Here is a 7,288-nt window from a genome sequence, read left to right as displayed (position 1 = left end):
AAAGAAAAGAAAAGAAAAGAAAAGAAAAGAAAAGAAAAGAAAAAGAAACAGAGGGTAGCATGGCTCAGCAGTCCAGGTCAAGGTCTGGTCCCACCCATCTGAGCTTCAGTCTCATCCTGGAAGGTGGACTGACAAGTTAGAACATGTGGAATCCCTTTCAGGGAGATAAGATCCTTCTCTGGCTGCCACCTTCTCCCAGCACAGATTCCTGGGAAAAGTCCTGTTTATTTGGGGTCCATTGTTTCGACAGTCTGATAGATTGAAAGACACAAGTGTCTCTTTAGAGTATCTTCATTTCTGCCCGGCTGGTTAAAAACATTTACTTAATTAATATTTTGAGGCAGGTTCTCACTCTGTAGCTCTGGCTGTCCTGGAACTCACTATGTAGACCAGGCTGCCTTAAACAGAGATTCACCTGGCTCTGTCTTCCAAGTGCTGGGATTAAAGGTGTGCACCGCTATTCCTGGTATACAAAGATGTTTTTAAGAGATGAAATGGAAAAGCCTGATTCAGCATACAGTTTCTGCATGCTCTCACCTGCTCATATTTCTGTCCTGAACTTTCAAAACTAACTTTTACATCACAGATTCTGCCTCTGCAGTATTGGCTACTGGACTACACCTTCCCATTCAAGGCCAGTTTCTTTCTCTATTTTTAATTAATTATTTTATTGTGACTTTTTCTTCCACTCTCTGAAAGGTCATTTCCTTCTGTCCTTCCACAGGGTCAAAGGCCACCTTAGTGAGCACTCACTCATTATTCAGGCTTCTCCAACCCCCAACCATTCTCCATCCTTTGGGAAGCTTGCTCCACACTCCCAGGCTGCTGGGCCTCTCAGTGTTCCCATGCGGTTCACAGAACACATGATCAATATCTGGTACTGTTCTTCAGACAGAATGATGAAGATTTACACTTTATACATTAGTGGGAAAGAAATACCATGTACTCATGCAAATAAGTAATACAAATATAGGACTTCTGTGGTTGTGACTGCTATGGGGAAGGCCTGGCAGCTGTTGGGCAGCTGTGGAACTCAGTTCTCTGATGAGCTGATGAATGAATACTGAGAAGCAGCCAGCAAGGGAGCGCTAATGAGGGCCCTTCCCTAGGCGAAGCCTGTAGAGTCCCTGAGGTTCCCGGCCTTGATGAGCTCTGGACAGAAAGCCAGCATTACTGTCATGTGCCTGGCATGCCAGACATGAGACCTTTCTCAACCCAGCTCTCTCACTGAGCAGTGGACTATGAGTCTTTGTCAGACGTAAGTTACGAACCTTGCGTTGTTGAACCTCTGGATGTTTTGTGATCCTTTGCTTCATACAGACTTCTGTCTGTGAGTTATATTAAGTTTCACTTGGTTTCTATTTACATTGTTTTAAACCTCAAAGGGCAAGTCTGCAGTAAGGTCTGTACCACTTAGATCTACACTCAGTGTCCCTGGTGTCTCTTCCCAGTGAACTGTCTCCACATATGTCTGCTTAGAATTTGAACTTCTAGGAAGACACTGGACAATTAGGAGTGTTCACTGCTCTTCCAGAAGACAACTTCCATTCAAGTACCCACACAGGGCAGCTGCCAACCCTCCCATGACTCCATTGAATGCCTTTTTCAGACAATTAACCCCAAAATAGAGTTTTTGTTTAAAAAAAAAAAAAGAAAAGAAAAAGAACATAGATATGAGGTAGATCACTGAATCTTCCCTGAGAAAAAAGATAAAGAAATAATAAGATAAATGGGTAGATCACTGAATCTACACTAAAAAGAAAAAGGGAAAAATATAAAAATGACAAAAGGTAGATTATTGAATCTATTATGAAAAGAAAAAAGAGAGAATATGGATATGCTAAGATAAAAAGGGAAATTATGGAATCTACTTTTAAAAAGGAACTACTTGTTTTACATAGGATAAGTAAGGAAAATTTTTTTGTTTGAGTTTATCAAATATTACTGTACTAGACATTGTTAATGTATATAATGAAGGATTTTGTCTCTATCTGTCAAATGTTAATGGACTAGACATTGTTAATGTAATCTTGACTGTAGGTATTGTATATACTTATTGGATATGATTTTTCTTGTATTAGTTATAAGCTTTTTTTAATTTTAGACAAAAACAGGGGAAATGAGGTGGTATTGTGTTCCCCGAAATATTGTGTGTTCCCTGAAATAAACTTATCTGGGGTCAGAGAATAAGACAGCCACAATATTAAACATGAGGATAGGCAGTGGTAGCACACGCCTTTAATCCTAGCACTTCAGAGACAGAAATACCTCTGGATCTCTGAGTTCAAGGCCACATTAGAAACAGCCAGGCATGGTGACACACGCATTTAATCCCAGAAATCCAGCCTTTAATCCCAGGGAGTGATGGCAGAAAGTAGAAAGATATATAAGGCGTGAAGACCAGAAACTAGAAGCATTTGGCTGGTTAAGCATTCGGGCTTTGGAGCAGCGCAGTTCAGCTGAGATTCATTTGTATAAGGACTCAGAAGCTTGCAGTCTGAGGAAACAAGACCAGCTGAGGAACTGGCGAGGTGAGGTAGCTGTGGCTTGTTCTGTGTCTCTGATCTTCCAGCAGTCACCCCAATACCTGGCCTCGGGTTTGATTTTATTAACAAGACTCTCTAAGATTCCTGTTACAGGTGCCCTCACCCAGGTGCCTTGGAAATGCATTGTAACCGTATGAGAAAAGAAGCCTCTTGCCCAGGTTGCTTTGGGTTAGTGCTGTCTCACAGCAACAGAGAAGCAAACTAAAGCAGTGTGCTTTAGTGTTCAGATGGCCCGTCTCGTGATTCAGGGCTTCTTTACCTCCATGGATGAGCAAAGACAGTCTGTCATCAAGGTGGCTGGTTACGAAGACAGAGATGCAGATGTCCTTGTCAGGTCCCAGCACTTGCACCCTTTAACAGCCTCTTCCCAGCACGGACACAATGGCACTGTTTAACTGCCACCTACGACATCTACAGGCTCCCCGAATCAGCAGCATTATTTCTTTGTGATTGTCTCTTTGGTTTCTTCTTTAGACTGACTGACCAAAACAATAAAAATTGAAACAAGTCAGACACCCCTGGTTGGAAAATCCTAAAAATAGCAAAAACACCTGTGCTCAAGTCAGCTTTCATTCGGTCCTGGAGTGATTCCTGGCCAATAGAAGTTATTCGTTCTCTTAACCAGATGTGCGAACCTCAAGTGATGCTTATCTATTCATTAAAGCCATTCCTAAGCCACTTAAGAAGGTAAGTTTGTTAAACATCTTCTTATACAAAGATTTGTCACTGGGCCACGCTGGCCTCTACCTGCCTTGTCTCACTGTTTAGCAGCAGTTCACTGCTATATTTAGAGACTCACAGAGATTGTTTATATCCAGGTAATGACACAGCTTGTCTCTACGTGCTTTCACCTCCCAGACAGATTTTCCTCCTATTGGAAAGAGCTGGCTTCCTGAATGCTACCACAGACATCCAGGGTTTTGTTTAATTGGCTGTTTCTGAAAATATCATAGAGGTAGAGTTCGAGAACCTTCCACTCTGATGGATTATCTAGGCTTCTCTAAAGGAGCACGGCCTGTCTCACTGCAATGCACAGTCAGTCACAGTCACAAAAGGTCATGTGATCGGGGCCTCGGAGCTCTAACAACAGATGCCTGCAGGACTGGGAGCTGGAGAATTTGGTAGCTGTTTACTCCAAGAAGCTGTAAAAGCTGCTGCACTCAGAGGCAGAGGCAGGCAGATCCATCTCTGAGTTTGAGGCCAGCCTGGTTTGTATAACAAGACAGCTGCAGTTGGAGGCTGAAGGCCTGGAATTCCCTGGAGAGTCGCTGGAGTGATTCTGTGAAAAGCTGATGGTGCTGAAAATTGAGGACCACAGAGGATGGCAGCAGCAATGATGTGTGTGTGTGTGTGTGTGTGTGTGTGTGTGTGTGTGTGTGTGTGTGCTTGTGTGTATTCACACCTGTGTGAGTGTGCTTGCGTGTATTTACACCTGGGTGTGGATGTGGATGTGGATGTGTGTGTCTATGTGTGTGCGCACACATGTGCAAGCCAGAGATCAACTTCACATATTGTTCCTCAGGTACTGTCCACTCTGGTCTTTGAGATAGGATCTCTCACTGGAGCAATACTTGCTGACTAGGCTGGATTAATTGGCCAGTAAGCCCCAGGGATTAGCCTATCTCTGCTTCCCCATTGCCAAGATTGTCTTCACCACCACTGCCTGGCTCACACCAGCTTCTTAATATGGATTCTGGGGTGTCCAAATTCAGGGCCCCACACTTGTGTGATCAGCACTTTACCAACAAGCCACTCCCCCTTCCCTCCCTTCCTGAAGGCCCCAGGACACACTGTTGTTCTAGAAGAATGGAGATGTCCTGGATGGCTCTCTTCTTCTGTTTCTATCCCTCCTAGACCCTAGCCTTGTGCACAGCCCTGCTCATGGTTCAGGCTGCTGTTTCCTTTGGAGAGCTCATTCAGTGGTGACTTCTCTCCCCCAGATGGCTTGTCAACTCATTAAGTTGATGATCAAGGTTGACCTCTCAGCAGGGGTGTCTCCCACTTCTGGCCTGTCACAGCTTTTATCCAATGTCATGGGCACCTAGTAGGAGGCACCTGGTGTTGCCAGATGGTGACATGGCTGTCAGAAGTTTGAAGTGCTCTGAGTGAGAGCAATTCATCTGACTTTCCAAACAACCAAACAGAGGTACCAAGTCTGCAAGCTGACCTGAGAAATCTGACCAAGACAGTGAGCAAAGAAAAGTCAGTGATGAGGCCAGCGTGTGAGATTTTAATTGAAGAAATCACCTGAGGAAATACTTTCCTAAATGTGCCTGCTTGTGCTCAAGGTCACATGCCATGTACATCTGGCACTTGTGAGCTTTTACCCTAAAAGGGTTAAGACAGGAAAGTTGAATGTGAAGCTGTTGAACACAATGAGCTGTTATCCACTGCAGAATAACAATTTCCTGTTGCTCTGTAACAAACCCTTTAAAAGAGTACATTAAAATTGTATTTATTTATTTGTTTGTTTGTTTATTTATTTTTGGTTCTTCATGACAGGGTTTCTCTGTGTAGTTTTGGAGCCTGTCCTGGATCTTGTTCTGTAGACCAGGCTGGCCTCGAACTCACAGAGATCCACGTGGATCTGCCTCCCAAGTGCTGGGATTAAAGGCATGTGCCACCACTGTCCAGCAAAATTTGTTTTCAGGTTAGCTTGCTAACTATTAGATATCCTCATGGCCTTTTCCAACATTTTTAGTTTAGATTCGTCTTCTTCCACATCGTCCCACCCCCACCTAGTCACACCCTCCCACTTCCACCCTTCTCTCCCATGTGGTGATAAATTGTACATCATATAAAATTTGCCTGAAGATCAGAGGACAGGAAAAGCCACTAGATTAAACATACAGGCCAGGCAGTGGTGGCACACACCTTTAATCTTAGCAGTTGGGAGGCAGAGATTCATCTGGATCTCTGTGAGTTCAAAGCCACCCTGGACTACATGAGATTGATTTCAGTCTAGGAGAGAAACAGCCAGGCAATGGTGGCACGTGCCTTTAATCCCAGCACTAGGAAGGAAGTGATATGGTGGGTGGAGAAAGGTATACAAGGCATGAGGAGACTAGAACTAAAGCCCCTTTCAGCTGAGGACTCAGGGACATTCAGTCAGAGGATTCCTGGAGTTGAAGAGGTGAGAAATGACTATGGCTTGTTTCTTTTTCTCTCTGCTCTTTCAGCATTTACCCCAATATTTGCTCCAGGTTTTTTATTATACGACCTTTAAAATTCGAGCAACATCTTGCATCCAACGTTTGGGGCATGAATTCAAGAAAAAGCCCCTTGCCCGTGGCTTTGCAGCCACTGGCTACACACAGCTGGAGTCTCCACCTCACCTCTTGGGATTTTGTTTTGGACATCAAGCAGGAGTTGGTGGTGCCAGCTGTGGAGGCACAGATGAAAGGCAGGAAAGGGTTGGCCTGACAAGTGGGAGGACCGGCTGTCTAGATACCCAATCCACATGAGTAAGCTTTGCATCCTACCATTTAAGCATCTCTCCCAACAGCCCATTTAGATAACCCAAGCTGTCCCCCATCAGCTCAGGTGTGGCTGCCCCCCCCCAGCTGCCCACCGCAGCCATGGTGGCTGCTCCAGGAGGAGCACTGGCATCCATCTCCTTCGATTCTCAGGATTTGAAGATGGCTGCACAGTCAGTGCCGAAAATTGTGGTAAACTGCACCACCAAGATGTCTCTAAATGAGCGCTTTACTAATATGCTGAAGAACAAATGGCTGATGCCAGTGAATATTTGGACTTCGATGCAGCAGTATCAGCTAGCCAGTGCCAGAAACAGAAGACTGCCCAGCAGATGGAGAATAGACCCTCTGTCCAGGCAGCATTAAAACTTAAGCAGAAGCAGGACGGTGGTGGTTCATGCCTTTAATCCCAGCAGTCAGGAGGCAGAGGCAGGCAGATCTCTGTGAGTTCGAGGCCAGCCTGGGCTATATAGAGTGAGTTTCAGCTCCTGGGTAAGAGTAACATCCAGGCACATTTAGCACGACCCATAGGTGCCCTGGCCAGGGGAGCAATTGGAGGAAGAGGCTTACCCATAATCCAGAGAGATTTGGCCCTGAGGTAGACTATGTGGGGGATGTTCCACCCGAACCCTGTTTAGGGGCAGGGTATCACTCTGAGGTCAGGGTATGAGGTCGGGGAAGAGGGGGTTTAGGCCGAGGCCAAGGCTGAGGCTGAGGAAAAGGTGCCCTCACTCATCCTGTATTGACCAAGGAGCAGCTGGACGACCAATTGGATGCGTACATGTCGAAAACTAAAGGACACCTGGATGCTGAGTTAGATGCCTACATGGCACAGGCAGGTCCTGTAACCAATGATTGAAGCCTGCCTGCCTGCTTACCTATTAGACTCTTGTTAAAGTCGCCATATCCATTAAAAAAAAAAATAATCCTGAGAAAACATGAGAAGAAATCTGTTTGATTCTGGAAAAACCGATCACATTGGGCCGTAGACTTACCTGCCACCAGTTGGCCCATTTAGTCTGTCCCGTCTACTTTTTGATACTGTGGTACAGGAACCCCCATTTTCCTTTGATTTGGTTGAGTTTGTTTTGTTGTTTATCCAGTCACTCAGACTTCTGTTTGAACAGGAATGTGTTGGCCATGTGAAGAGAACATTTTCCAGCCTCCGATTCACCTGTCATATACTCTGCATTTTAATATTTCCTCTGTTCATCTTTATGATCCCAGAAAAGGTTCCCAGGAGGGAGCCAGTGTTCTCACTAATGT

General features: G+C 45.0%; 1 pseudogene; it reads left to right on the top strand.

The window, feature by feature from the left end:
* Window positions 1-6,184: 6,184 nt before the first annotated feature.
* LOC118592780 lies at window positions 6,185-6,881 on the top strand (annotated as a pseudogene).
* The last annotated feature ends 407 nt before the right edge of the window (window positions 6,882-7,288 follow it).

Source organism: Onychomys torridus, chromosome 11 (genome assembly GCF_903995425.1).
Source record: "Onychomys torridus chromosome 11, mOncTor1.1, whole genome shotgun sequence".
Lineage (NCBI taxonomy): Eukaryota > Metazoa > Chordata > Mammalia > Rodentia > Cricetidae > Onychomys > Onychomys torridus.
This window is presented reverse-complemented; position numbering and strand designations above follow the sequence as displayed.